Source organism: Solanum stenotomum, chromosome 10 (assembly GCF_019186545.1).
Source record: "Solanum stenotomum isolate F172 chromosome 10, ASM1918654v1, whole genome shotgun sequence".
Classification (NCBI taxonomy): domain Eukaryota; kingdom Viridiplantae; phylum Streptophyta; class Magnoliopsida; order Solanales; family Solanaceae; genus Solanum; species Solanum stenotomum.
The window spans coordinates 23,347,063-23,363,588 of NC_064291.1; the positions used below are offsets into that span (position 1 = coordinate 23,347,063).

The 16,526-nt window shown below is 31.4% G+C and overlaps 1 pseudogene; it reads left to right on the forward strand.

The window, feature by feature from the left end:
- The first annotated feature begins 7,771 nt into the window (after nt 1-7,771).
- Nucleotides 7,772-8,535, forward strand: LOC125842829 (uncharacterized; annotated as a pseudogene).
- Nucleotides 8,536-16,526: the final 7,991 nt, after the last annotated feature.

Below are 16,526 nucleotides of genomic sequence, written 5' to 3' on the forward strand. Positions count from 1 at the left end.
ATGAACTCCATACAAGTAGTGGCGTCATATATTCAAAGCAAATACAACCGCTTCTAGATCTAGATCATGGGTTGGATAATTTTTCTTATGTGGACGCAACTGCCTTGAGGCATAAGATATTACTTTACTATGTTGCATCAATACACATCCTAAGCCCACTCCTAAAGTATAACAATACACTACATACCCTTTCGTGTCTTCTGGAAGTACCAATACAGGTGTAGAAGTTAATTTATTCTTCATCTCTTGAAAGCTTCTTTCACAGGCATCACTCCATTGAAACTTGGTTTCTTTGTGTGTTATCTTTGGTAAGGGTGCAACAATAGAAGAGAATCCTTCAATGAACATTCTGTAATAACGTGTCAATCCAAGAAAACTATGGATCTCCGTAGACGTTGTAGGTCTTGGTCAGTTATTTACGGCTTCTATCTTTTGAGCATCAACATTTGTTCCTTCATCAGATACAATATTACCTAAGAATGCCACATATTTCAACCAAAACTTAAATTTAGAGAACTTTGCATATAACTTACGATCACGAAAAAATTGTAAAATCTGTCGCAAGTGATTAGCATGGTCCTCTTCCGATCTTGAAGAAGCCAAAATGTTATCCATAAATACTATCACGAACACATATAGAAATGGCTTCAATACCCTATTCATCAAATCCATAAAAGTTGTTGGTGCATTTGTTAGGCCAAGGACATAACTAAAAGCTCAAAATGACCATACCGTATTCGGAAAGTTGTCTTGGGTATAGCTTGATCTTTGATCCTCACTTGGTGATAACCCAACCTCAAGTCGATCTTTGAAAAACACTTAGCACCTTGTAACTAATCAACCAAATCATCAATTCTAGGGAGGGAATTTTTGTTCTTAATCGTTACCTTATTTAACTTCTAGCAGTCAATACACATTCTTAATAAGCCATCTTTCTTGCGTACAAATAAAACTGGTGCTCCCTATGGGGACATACTAGGCCTTGTGAATCCCTTTTCTAACAAGTCTTTTAATCTCTCCTTCAACTCCCGTAATTCTACCTGGGCCATTCTATATGGATGGATAGAGATAGGTTGAGTATCTGGAATCACATAAATATCAAACTCAACTTCTTATTCTGGAGGCAAACTCGGAAGATTTTCAGTAAATTTATCAGGAAATTCATTTACCACTGGAATGGATTGAAGAGTTGGTGGTTCAGCATCTATATTTTTCACTTTCACTAGATGACATATGTAACCCTTAGACATCCTCTTCTTTGTCTTAACATAAGAAATAAAATTACCTCTTGGCACCCCAATATTTCATTTCCATTCGAGGACTGCCTCTTTTGGAAATTTGAAATGCACTATATTAGTTCGGAAACCTATCATCACATAACAAGAAACTAATAAATCCATACCCATTATGACATCAAAATCTACCATTTTTAGCTGAACAAGGTCAGCCAAATCACGATCACGGACAGTTATAATTCAATTGTGATAAAACTTTCTAGCTATAATAGACTCGCCAATCGGCGTAGACACTTCAAATGGCTTCACCAATAATTTTGGTATTCTTTTAAAATTTCTAGAAATCAATGGAGTAACATATGATAATGTAGACCCTGGATCAATTAGTGCATATACTATAAGTGAAAAGATGGACAATGAACCTGTAACCACATCCGACAAAGCTTCCAATTTTTGTCAATCCTCCAGAGCATATGTGTTATTCTGAACTCCACAAGAACTAAATGCTCCCCTAGCTCCTCTACCACGACTAGTAGTCATATGTAGTGCCCTACCTAACGAAGGTCTTGATGAGGACGATGCAACAACTGAACTAGTAGACTGTGCCACACCACCCATGCCCCTATGAGATCAATTTCTCATCATATGCCTCGGTGTACCACACCAAAACAAACATGTGTCCCAAACCTACATGCACTTAGATTATTTCTTCCACATTTATTACAGGGCTTTCAAGGAGGCCTGGATTGGATCGTACTTCCCTGCTCTTGATGACCCGTTATTTGTGAACCTTGGCTTTCACTTTTTTGCCCAAGCCGATTGCCCTTAAACCCTTGAAATTGTGGTGTAGCACTAGATGTGGAGTAGAAAGATGATGGCCTAGGTGGTATGTTAAAGAACTGAGGCCTTAACTCACCTTGGGATGGCAAAAACTGCGTCATGAATCTGCCCCTCTTAGAATTCCCTATTTCTGACTCTTGTGTCCTTCTTCTTTGCCTTTGATCCTCCAACTTTTGCGCAAAATCTTGCATCCTTGCTATACCTTTATCTTTATTCAACGAAGTATTGGTTAATCTCTAACCAGATTTGAATCCAATCTATCCACATATCGATGAACTCTATCCTACATAGTAGCTACTACATAAGGAGCATACCTGGCCAAGGAATTAAATTTGATAATGTACTATTTCATACTCATACTCCTTTGGTAGAGATTTAAGAACTGATCCACACGGGACTCTCAGATCTCTAATGGCAGATAATGGTCAAGGACTGCCTTTTTGAACTCCTTCCAAATAGTTGAAGGTGCATCTATCCCCCTAGATTACTTCCAAGATTCGTACTGCATCTATTCCCCTAGACTGCTTCCAAGATTTGTACCACAATATAACCACACCCTTTAATCTATATGTTGCTAGATCAAGTGCTTATTTACCACTTATATACATAACATCCAAAGTGTGTTGGATCTGATCTATAAAGTCTTGTGGATCTTCATTAGGATCTGAACCAGTGAACGATGGAGGGTCCAAATTAATAAAATCACGTATCTATGTGCCAGCTTCCCTATTTATACCACTAGTACTTGCAATTGTACCTTTTTGCCTTTGGCCTTGGCTAGCAACTATACGAGTCAATAATTGGATTGCATTCCTTAAATCTTGTTCAGTAGCATCAATAGGGGGTTTTTTATGTGAATTTTCCCTCCTTAGATCTTCTGGAGATGGAGGGGTCGGGGAAGTTAGTGATAGAGACTCATCTTGAGCCTCACTTTGATCAGCTTGTCTACGTGGTGGTTGACTGGTCCCTCCTTCAGCAGCCACATCTACTTGTTTACATGTACTTTTACTCCTTCTTGTAACCGGCATCTTTGCTATAATAAAATAATTTAGAAGTTAGATATAATCCACATACAACACTGGCTTTATTGCACGATCTAAGAAATGAAAGAAAAGAGACAACTCCTACATGTCCCGTAGCCTCCTGTTTATAAATGTGGTGCACAACACATCCATAAGCAAGACTCTACACAAACACAGCTTTGTAGACTCCATAGGATGACCTTCTTTGATACAACTTTTGTCACACCTCAATTCCCATTAAGACGGACGAGCACCCGAAGCCCTAAAGGCCCGAGAGAATCAACATATAATATATGATTACTATGCATATAACTATGACAATTTTAGAGTTGTGACAAGTTCATATAGGATGCAGCGATACAAACCCACATAAGTAAACCAAAAACTTATATACAAGACTTGGTCGTTGAGACCATAACTTGTTAAGAGACAAGACGCAATTGAACTATATACATTAGTTTACAAAGCCTATAAAAGATAGAAAACCTTTGTTTAGGGTGAGACAAGGTCCCGACTTACCCTTAAGTATCATACAATAATAAAATAGGTGTCAAAGACTTAGTAAGCCCTGAATCAACTTGGAGCTTCACCAATAGCAGTTGAGTACATGTGCTCCTACTAATGAGGTCTACTAGCAGTTGAGTACCTGTGCATGTACTGAATATGTAAGGCAGTAACACATGTAAAACAAGGGCTCAAATGAAATCAAGTATCAATATATAAGTGCATAGATCATAATAGAAAACCACTTTTGTTTACTCTTATGGGATCATGAATGTTACATTCTTTTCATTACTAGCATGTGTGTTATAATCTTTATAAGTCATGTGATACAAATGACTAGATGATCAGTGGTAGAATAGGATGACCCATTCTTGGCATTTTAACCCCTGCGAATTTTTCCTCATAATTACACATATTGGGATAGGCCCATACTAGACTTTCACCCCTAAGCTGCCACCCTTCTATACCAATTGCGATCGGCCCATGCATTTGCCCCTAGGCTGCCACCTATATGTATACAAATTGCTTCACTTAGTTTATTTAATCTTTGAGATAATTGTTTTGGTGGTCATAATCAGTTTTGAGATTTAGAACTATAGACCAGTAGTAAAAGACATGAGAATAATAACTTCAAGGTAGTAACAATAACGTAAGGAGCTCTATAACATCAATATATTATTTATGAGCTTAAATGGCACAATTGACTATAAGGAGAATTAACCAAGCTTGCTTTTACAAATACCATTTCTATACTAGCACATACGAGAAGGATAATTACACAAATGAAGAGTAACGAACATATAATGAAGTAATTTGGCACGCTAAGAAGAGGGGGAAATATTGTTATCCATATTGGAGATCGTACGTTGCCACTATGTTTCCTTTACTAGGAATAGAACTTAGGAAATTCACTTCGTTGTTATTAATCGCAAATATGAGATTTTATTCCAAGGAATATGGAATAGAATAGTCTTACATACCTTGCTATACAATTCAAAAAGTATGACTTAAGCTCCTTCTCTTCATGTTACTAATCTATAACAAAATAAGTTGTAAGACTAGTATTAGTAGTTAATCAACCAATTTTGAGCTACTTGATCTCACTAAATTAGTAACCAAGCAACAAGCATGCAATTTATCTAGCAGACAATTTTTTCTTTCCTTGCATTTCCCTTTAATCACATCTATATGATGTACAACCTTCGTATCAGGTCCTCCCTAAAACTCCATGGGCTGCGGAAAACAAATACATTAATATACAAATGTGTGGTAGGAAGCAAGTCCATGTAACACCCAATTAAGTGATGTATCCCCACACCCTGCAATATTTAAGTCATTTAATGTGTTCATAACTTCTCCAAACATCCAGCCACATCCCTTATCATAATATACATAAAACAGTCCCTAAACATAATAATGTAATAGAATAAATATGAATCACGGTTTCTGATCACCAACACATGAAGAGCTAACATTACTTTTAAAATGCTCAAACAATCTCATAATTGAATTTAAAGGGAGCTCCCCTTCATGGTTGTCCCAACATTCACTAACCACTAGAACATCCTCCCCAATATTACACCATGTAAAAGGAACAATTTTCAACTCACTAATACATACCAAATGTCCTAATTAACTCAAGCACCAGAGAGGGAGAAAATTGTAGTAGCTTACCTTCCTGGACAGAACTACCACTTGCTAAGACTTGGATTGTTCAATGTAAAGGTTGTCCTCCTCAACTTGTCTTAACTTATACCCTCCAACAGCTTCAACTCCATTATATTCAAGAACCCTAATGGTATTTAATGGTTGCTATATAAATCTAAGAGAGGGAAGAGATAAAGCTCTACAAACCAGATTTTTGTCAAAGTAAAAATAGTTGGAAAAAGTTGATATCAATCCCTCTTAAATGGACCTGCTTTGGCGGACCTTCTCACTCATTTTGGGTAATAATTTATCAAGTAGGTGATCCACCTACTTGAATATTTCACTTGGGCCTTTTTGGACTTAAGAATATTGGGATTTGGCGGTCCATTTTCCCCTTATTCTTCTACTCAACTTGGGCCAGTTTAATGCAAGTAGGTAGTAGTATATTTGGCCCAATAGCGTGGTCAAAAGAGTCTTAGTAGGCGATGCACCTACATGGTCCTTTGGGCTGGTCAATAAGTCAAAGTAGGTGATGCACCTACTTGTCACCTACTAGCTTAGTTAAGTCAAACAAGCAGCTCACTTATTGTATTTTATTTTCTAAATCTTACTTCTTTTTGCTTTAAGCTATAACTTCACCTTAAACTTTAATCTCAAATACGATCTTACCATCTCGAGTTTAAATGGTTTCGTTGGAGTTGACTTGGAGTACATATACTGAAGCGTGCAAGGCAAACAATACCTTCCAATCTATTTTAAACCAACACTACTCATCTAAGAAATATGGTCCCTCACTTATACCATAAGTCTATGTCAAGTATCATATAAATAAAAGTAGCATATGGAGAATACAGGGCGTTACATAATCATACATGCATCTTTCCACTTTATGAGGCAACAAGAAGTACTCTTATAGGAAAGCACTACCCCAAATTGCATTTCATAATTGATTGTCAAGTACCAATTAGATATATATTAAAATTCATATTTAATTAATTAAAAATATATAAAAAATACTATAAATTATGATTTTTCTCATATTAATATGTAAATAAAATACACACGTACTAAAATATCAAATAATATTCATGTAATTTAACTCCCGAAATTTAAACATCATAAATATTTTTAGAAGGAAAAAAAGAGCAATTTTGATCAATCATAATCATGCATGCATCTTCCCACTTTATGAGGCAACAAGAAGTACTCTTATAGGAAAGACATAATACATAAACATGACCCTTAACTTGGCATCAGTTGGCAACTATGATATTTAACTTTGGGTGTGCACAAGTAGGCACTTAAACTTGTATAAATTGAACAAATAGACAAATTCGCCCTACATGGCACCTTGCGTGAAAATTTTGTGTCCTACGTGGCGTCCTACATGTATTATGCCATTTAGGACACGTGTGTCTACTTATTCAATTTTATACAAGTTTAAGTGCATACTCAAAGTTGGAGGGCATAGTTGTCCGTTGAAGCCAAGTTAAGGGTCATGTTTATGTATTATGCCTATAGGAAAGCACTACCCCAAATTGCATTTCCTGATTGATTGGCAAGTACCAATTAGATAACTTTATATTAAATTTCAAATTTAAATAATTAAAAATATATGAAACTATAAATTGTGATTTTTATCATATTAATATGTAAACAACATACACGCGTACTAAAATATTAAATAATATTCATGTAATTTAACTCTCAAAATTTAAACATCATAAATATTTTTAGAAAGTAAAAAATTGAGCAATTTTGATCAATCATAATCATACATGCACCTTTCCACTTTATGAGACAATAAGAAGTATTCTTATAGGAAAGAACTACCCCAAATTGCACTTCCTAATTGATTGCCAAGTAAATTAAATAACTTTATATTAAAATTCAAATTTAAATAATTAAATATATTTTTTAAATGCTATAAATTATGATTTTTCTCATATTAATATGTAAATAAAATACACACGTACTAAAACATTAAATAGTATTCATTTAATTTAACTCCCGATATTTAAACATCATAAATATTTTTAGAAGAAAAAAAAAGCAATTTTGATCATTCATAATCATACATGCATCTTTCCGCTTTATGCGGCAACAAGAAGTACTCTTGATTGTCAAGTACCAACTCATCGGTTAGGTGTTTTCTTCCCCACCACTTGTCCCGCACACCTTTTCACGGAAACTGGGCGCGTTATTTAAATTGGGTGAAATGGTCTGGTGAACCCTTATACTTGTATCAGTTTGTATTCTGAATCCTTCTACTTACCTTTTTGTCATCTGGACCCTTAAACTAAATAAAACACAATTTAACAAATCTCTCTGACCAATGACCAAGCTTATGTGTCTTTAAGATGGCTGAATTGGCAAAAGTGTGTAACTTCACGCACCTTAAGGAGAGTGAATAACATTTTTAGGTTAAAAAAATTAAAATTATAAAAGAAATATTTTTTAAAAAAAATAATTAATTAAAAAGTCATTTCTTCTTCCTTTCTCTTCTGTAAATGACGCATTCTCATGGCGGCGACTCCTAATTTTCTCTTCTTTTTCTCCACCTTTGAACCATTTTCTCCACCCTACTGTCATATTCATCACCACCAACACCAGAAGCAATCACTATTGTCCCCTTTATTGCTTTTCTTCTTCACTTTCTCATTTTGCTCTTTCACCATTCTCATTTTTTCTCTTTACTCTAAGCTTACTAAGAAGAAGATAAATGACACCCATCAACACCTAATTAAAGTCGAACAAGACTTATCTATAAACAGGAATCTTAGAATGATGAACAACCGGAGATTACACATCAATCTGACCCGACCCATTTCACCCATTCTATTCCTCTCGAGATCTTACCTTCAATTCACCTAAATGGGTGAAACTGTTTGGTAATGAATTGGGTGATGATGACCCAAATAAGATTGATTCGAGTCATGATGCTGAAAGGGTTGAAGAGGATAAGGATAAAGAGAGGACGAAGAAAAAGAAATGGGCTAAGAAGAAGAGACCCGATTCAAATAGTGAAGAGGAAGGGAAAAGGGATTATGGGGTTGTGAAGGAGAAAGAGGAATTGGTGTGTTTATACCCTTTTACCAAGTCTTCTAGTTCTGATAGGTCAATTTGTTAATTGCTTGGTTGAAGCAAGGAATGAGCTAAAGCACAAGTCTGAGGTCATTCAACGAAGATTCACAATAACGAAGGCTGATAGGTCTTCCTTTGTTCACCTACGGCAGCAGATATATAAGCTAGAATTATAACAAAAGCGATTGGAAGAAGATGTTTAGGTTGTTGTTTTTGTGGATGTTGGAGGAGGAAAGAAAAACAGTGATGGTGTGCGATGGAAATGAAGACGGGTGAGGGAGAAAGTATATGAGATTTCGCCGGCAAAAATGGTGATGACGGCGGCGATGCCTTTCTCCAGCGATTTTGGTCATGAAACAGTGAAAATAGGGAGAATTAGATGTATGGAAGTTCACTTTTAAAATGCCAAAAATAAATTTAAATGTTATTATTTTACATTTTATTAAATAATTTTGGTTAATAATTTTAAAAAATAGTTATGAAATAATTATGACATGGCATTAATATATCTGACGTGGGTATGATATGTCAATTATATAAAGGAGAGTGAGCTACAAACATGGTTGGAGGGGCTTAAAAGTCTCATTTTAATTGAGTTTAAGGGTTCAGGTGACAAATATGTAAGTAGAAGGGTTCAGAATACAAACTAATACAAGTACAAGGGTTCACCAGACCATTTCGCCTTTAAATTGTGAATATCCATAGCTATACTTGAAGGCAGTTCACGGTGGGAATAAAATTTGATTCAAATTGGAATAAATACATTAAATAAATGAGCAACTTTCACATATAGCAAACATAAAAATTATATTTGTATGTTATAGTTATAGTTTGCATAATTGCGCTCCATAACAAATTTTATGTTTGTTATGTAGCTTTTGATTTGTATAATTCGCTAGATACATCCAATTTATACAAATTGTTCAGTTTTTTATAAATTCATTTATACATTGTAATTTTTATAATAAGATATGTATTTGTATAATTATAAGTGTATAGGACGAAAATATATGTATTTGTATTTGTATATACACTTTTCTTTCGCTTTATACAAACACAAATGCATTTTATACATTTTATACCGAAATGTATAAAATGGCTAATTGTATACCGAAAATGGCTAATTGTATACCAAATCAAATGGCAAAAAAAATGAGATGTTTGCTACGAATTACAAATAAAATAAACTATGGCTATAACATTTAATTTGAATTAATAATTTGATAGTTCATATAATTTTCCCTTAAATAAATTGATTTTATATGAGTGAAAGATTTATTTTGATTTTAAATTTTTAAAAATCAATAATATTTGATTTTGTTTGGTTGACGTTGTTAAAAATATCAAATAAACAATCAAACAGAACCGATAAACTATATACATATGGTTTATCATTATACATTCATAATATATTATATATTTTCATCAAAATTTACTTTAATTTATTTATGAAAATAAAAACGTCGAAGATAAAAAAAACATTTATCTTATTGGTTTCATGTATATGAGTGTCTTGGCAATTCTTGGTAGAACTAGGAATGTCGTTGTCTCTTCTTTCTAGGCCAAAATGGTGAAATTTGAAAGTTTATTTACAATAAATTCAGTGATCGAAAATTCTATAATGTTACTCGTTCTAACTAATTTTTGCTTTGAATGAATCGTTGTATTTTTTCCTTTTGTTGAATGAATCGTCTTTTCAAAAATTGTGTATAGTTGTTAATCAAATAACTGAATTGTCAATGACAATCAAACCAATAAATATGTATTATTATTTGAATTGATTTGATTTTGATAATTTAAAAACCTATCAAATCAATTTTATTTTATTTTTACTAATAATCAATTCAAATTGACCCGTGAAAACCTTAGTTATACCTAAATCTACTTGGCGGGTGTCTGGTAACATTATATAATAAAAGTTGAAAATAAGTATTTATATTTTTAAAGAAAAAAATATCTTTAAAAATTAAAATTGTGTTTGATCAGGCATATAAATTAGAGCTATCATTTATTTTTTGTGAGTAATGTGAAAGGAAAGAAATGAACTCTTTTATTGGTTTTTTTTATTTTTTGAAAATTCTGAAAAATTATCTTCTGGCTAAATTTTAGATTCTTATAATAAAACGTATTTTTTAAAGTATAACTCAAGAAAAAAAGGGGAAAAAATCAGTTGTTTCCTTTGGCTACTTATAACAAAAAGTTTTCCATTTTTTTCTTTTTATTTCTCTTACTTTTATATTAAAAAAAAAAATTAAGAAAGTCATATAATAATAATAATAATAATAATAATCAAAGAAGTCAGAAATTAATTTATGTGTGAAAAAATCAAATAAATGATTTTTTTGAAAAATTAAAAATCAAAAGTTAATTTAAAAATTATTTTCTTTCAGTTTTATAATGGGCATTTTTTGGAACAGTAAAGATATATGTGTCACTTTTATAACTATAAAAGTATATATAAGCTATTTTATAGAAAAATATATATCAGCTCTAAATGATAAAATTGAAATTCATATCTAAAGGTTCAGCTGAATGAGTTCATAAAATCTCCAGCCGAAAGTTAGGTGGCAGTTATGGCCATTTTCCTCGAGCAATTAGTTTAGAAATTAATTTATATACACCAGTACACCACTAATTCAGTGAAAACTCTATTCTATAGCTTATCATTTCACTCTTTTGGTTTTAATATATTTGTTTCTTTTAATTTGTTTAAAAAAAGAATATTGTTTTGTATATTTAGTAACTCTTTACCCTTATGATATGATACATTACATACATCTTTAATGTAAGACCATAAGATTTAATATGGTGTACAAAATAAAGTCCTTCTCAACAACTTTAAGCGTAGGATTGTTAGACATTTTTCGTCAAAGTTCAGATTTGTACTCGTATTTGAACAAAATAAAATATGTAACACCAATATTCTTTCTTAGGCTACGTTTATTAAAAACCCCTCATAAAGTTTCCTCTACAAGATTATAGTCCAGTAGGGGTAAATATAAAATTAAACTATACTTTTTGTTCATGTAAATTCGCTACAAAACGCATGACAACTCCTATGAAAATTTTTATGTGTTCATTATTGATCGTATTCTATGAGTCTTACGATTTTTACATGTAAGACATATAATACATGAATTATGATTTTCTTCAAAAAGGAAGATGGTAAGATTTTCTTTAGAAGATAAGTCTTTATGATGAACAGATATGGTACGATAAATGAACTATTATATATGAGATTCTGAGTTAAATATGATTGCGAGCTAATTTTTATCTCATAAATAAAAGAGTAAGTAATATTGTTAACTAGAAGGCGCAAGTGTGCACCACTATAATATTGACATGAGAAATACTCCCTTCATCTCAATTTATGTGACACTTTTCAAATTTCGATATTCAAACAAGTCTATCTTTGACCGTAACTTTACATATATATCTTTTAAATAGTTTGAATTGTTAGTTACCATTTTTCGGTGCGGAACTGGTAGCTGGGGGATTCATGGAAGTAGTAGTGTGGTAGGTGGTAGTGTGATAAGTGAGTATTTTATTTTAAATATTTTATTGTAGTATTCTTTTGCTAAGTGTCTTGATCTTGATATCCCTTTAATGTTAATTTTTGGTAGTGTGAAATTCATGGTAAAATGTAATAATATTTATTGTAATATTCTTCCGATAGTTGTTTCAATCTGAATATTTCTTTAATATTATTTATGATATATTCAAGATATAACATATCTTCGGTTCTTTGGTACATAGATAAATTTTCCTCTATTAATTGTTCTAAGAGTTTTATATCTTCCATAGATTTTATCCAATATTGTAAATATTCGTAATTCATTTTAATCTGAATTTATTTCTAAATCGTACCATTCTATTCTTTCATTATCTAAATATAGATCTTGTAAATCTATCTCATACCATTCTTGATTTAATATATTTTCTGATTCGTAGTCATCAAATATTTTTTCCCATATGATTCTTCTTAATTCAATTATTTCTATACCGTTAAGTATATATAAGATTAAAGTTTCATAATTTTTTATCATCTCGTCATGCATATATGTAATCATGTTCGTTGTTTATGCAGTTTTTATTTTCAAATTATTCCTTCCTATCATATTCATAATTGATTAAATTCATATTAGATTATTATGAACTAGATTATCTTTATCATGTTTTCCTGTCACTACTAGCATCGTACTTTAGCGGATACTTTCTTCTTATCAGCGCCTCAACTTTGTTTACTCCCCTAAACGGCTTCCTCGCCTACCGGTTTCAACATTAGGATGGCATAGTATAGAAGTTTTCTCCCTGTTTCCAGTGTGCTAATAAACTAGAAATCATGATTCAAATAATTCTAATACATAATAACTAACATAAATTTATTCAATCATATATATGATATTCAGGAATATATGAAATTAGTTCTGCATATTTTTTGAACAAAATACCTTTGCCTCTTGCTTAGCCATGCTATCTGAAATATCTGACTGGATTTCAGATTTATCCATTAACTTTTTAAGTAATTAGTATCTTAAGAGAGTTTTTTGAGAAGAGAGTTTTTATTTATGTTAGGCAATGCCTGCCTTTTACAATGGTTACTACTAAGTCTATATATAGACACACAAACTTACTATTCTAAATGCTTATCCTAACACATTTTTTACACATGTCTACTTACTATTCATGACTACTATTCATGAATAGTTTTATTTTGTCTACTACTATCTACTTTACGACTTATTTGCACAATAATGTACACTATCTACTACATTTGTCATTATTTGACAAAAGACCCATACCTATTCCATACCTACCTTATGACACATATCTTGACAACTTTACACATATCTTGACAACTTTACATATCTTCTTTCCGTTCTTATCTTTGACAACTTTACATTTACATTATTACATAACTTTTTCCGCTCTTATCTTCTTCTTGTTTTCTTCCTTGTTAATTACTCCAGCTGGACATCTGGAATTATATTATCTTCTCCGTTGCATTTTGAACATATATGGTCCGGGTATTTATGACCAATTAGCTTACAATATCTGGTTAATAATTCTGATGAAATAAATCCTTCTTTTAATGCTCGTGTCGTAGGTCGTTCTTCTGGCTTTAGTAGTGATAAAATCCATCTTTGGACTTCATCCATATCTGCTTTCCTTAGCTCCCTTGAATTAGAATAAATCATTAACTGATCTCTTGCATAGTAGCTCCATATAGCATTTCCATTTAAATAATTGTTTGCTAACTCTTGTATGATAGTTGATATACCAATTATTCTTTTGTTGGCATAAAAACCTGGTATCTCTATTTTGCATATCTCTTCTTGTTGTCCGATATCCTCGGGTATAATCATATCTTTGGTTAACCCTATCTTGATAACTTGTATTGGAGGTTTTATTTCCTCGTATAATATCTCCGCTGGTGCTGTATAGAATTTTATATAAAATAAGTTTCCTTTCGTAACTCTTTTGTATGTGATGAATGCTTTGTGTAGTTCTGGTATTCCGCTTAGTTCTTCTCCGTCATATGTATATACAGTATTTAGTAATCCATAGTTATAACATGTCCTTACTAAGTTGGCGTTAGTTTTTGGTTGTGCAATTAGTTTATTATAACCTTGCAATCTTTGGGTTAAATAATCTTGGTTTGGTTCTTTTGTAGTTGATCTGGGGTTGCGGTTTAAATAGGTTTGAATTTTGTGGATATTTTCAATATAGGTTCGTGTGATGTAATTATATGTCTTTTTCTCACTTTGGTTTTGCAAACTATCTGCGTATGTAGATGTTTGTGGTTCTATGGACACATGTTTAGGTGTTCTTTGGGTAAATGGTTTTGCAAATAGCTGGTTTAAGTTAGCATTTTTATGTTGTTTATCGCTAACTTGTTTGCTTGTACCTGCAGCTGTATTTAAACAAACGTTATGGGTTTTAAGGAGTTTCCCATCGTCTCCTTTTAGCTCTGGATTTTTTCCGTCTTCCGATCGACGTAGCTCCGCATTTTTATAGTCATGCTGCTGACTAGCTTTAGACTTCATATTATCTTCATTAGTTTTTAGCTTTTGTATCTCGTTGTCCATACTGTCCACTTTTATACAAAGTGTAGTTATGGCTTTGAGTATCTCTTCCATTGTATTTTCGTTCTCAGTCTGAGTAGCTTTGTCTTGATAAGTAATCTGCAATAACATTCTTATCAGTTTTTATTACTTCAATTGTAAATGTGAAATTTAATATATTTAATACCAATCTCCTTATTTCTTTTGTTGTTACCGAATCTTGTATTTTTCTTGTTAGCCACCATTTTACTTGTGTATTATCTGTTCTTATAATAAATTTGTTATATACAATATATGGTTCAAATGATAATAAACACTTATATACTGAATATAATTCTTTTCTATTTATTTCCCATTTTATTTCTGTATTATTAAACGTTCCTGAATAATACCTGCAATGATGTTCTATCGTAGTGTCATCATACCTGTATTTTAATATTCCTCCATAACTTTTTTCACTTGCATCTGATTCTATTATATAAGTAAATTTTTTATTTTCATCTGGAAAGTATAGTTTAGGTAAGTTTTTACATAATAATTTTACCTTTTGTATTTGTATTTGGTCTTTTTTATCAAACTGATATTCTATATCTTTCTTTAATTTTTGTTGTAATGGTTTTAAATTCTCTGCTAATTTTGGTATGTATTCTCTTACTTGATTTACTAGTCCTAAGAATGATTGTAATTTCTTTTTTGTGTCTAGTTGTTCATTTGAGTTAATTATTTTTTGTACTATATGTGTTTGCATTTTTATTCCGTTTTTATCAATTTGTATTCCTAAGAATTCTATTTGATTTTTCATTATATCAGCTTTCTTTTTACTTAGACTTATACCTGAATATTCTATGATGTGTATAAATTTTTCTAATAATCTTATATGTTCATCTTGTGTCTTAGAATATAATAATATATCATCGATGTACACTACACAATTTTCTATTTGTTTAAAGTAATTGTCCATAAAGTGTTGATATCTACCTGGTGCGTTTTTATATCCAAATGGTAATACATTCCATTCATAAAATCCTTGTGGTACAGTGAATGCTGTTAGTTTTTTAGATTCTTCTTCTAGTTTTAAGTGGTAAAATCCTGATTTACAATCAAATTTGCTAAAATAATTATATCCTTGTATTTGTCTTATCTTTAGTATTTTATTTGGTATCGGATAATTATATGTTTTAGTTTTTGCATTTAAATTTCTATAATCAATAACCATTCTACTTTTTCCTCTTTTTTGTTCACTATGTTTATTTACGATAAATGCCGGGCTTGTATGCTTACTATTGCTTTCTTGTATATATCCTTTTTCTAGTAATTCATCTATATGTATCTTAAATTCGGTTAAATCATTAAAATTATACTTTAATGGTTTTTGGGTTATTATACTGTTATTATCAATTAGCTCAATTTTTACTTTTGTTTTATGTTTTTCCCATCCTTGTAAAGGATCCTCACTATATAATAATTCTAACTTATCTTGAATTATTTTTACTTTATCTATAGAGAATATAATTAATTCTATTTTAGGGTCTTCTTCTTTTATATTTTCTAATTTTTGTGTAATTTTTTCACTTCCTTTTATCCATTCTGTTGTTTTTCGTTTTTTATTATTTACTCTTTTTGCTCCTATTTTTTGTTTACACGGTGTCGTGAACCACCAGTGTGTTTTTGTTATTATATGTGGGTATAATTTTTCTAAAAATGGCATTCCTAATAGCATATCTTTTGTAGTTAATTCAAAGTTATATATTTCTTCTATAGTTAATATCTTATCCCATATTTGTACTTTTATATTTTTTGCCTTATATGTGATCATGCTTCCTTCATTATTAAATCCTGTTACTACTATAGGTGTTTTTAATTTTTCCCACTTATCTTCTGGTAAACAATTATATTTACATATATTAGCTTCTGCTCCCGTATCTATCATTGGTGTATAATATCGGTTGTAATATCCTTCTATTATTATCTTCGCAAGTATATATATTTTCATATTTTTATCATACTAAAGTCCTTTTTATTATTACCCTTTTATTTTCATAATTTATTGTTAATTGTTTGTCTTCTAGATTATATGGTTTTACTTGTTCTAACCATTTTATTCCTAAGATGATATTTTCATTTCCTTG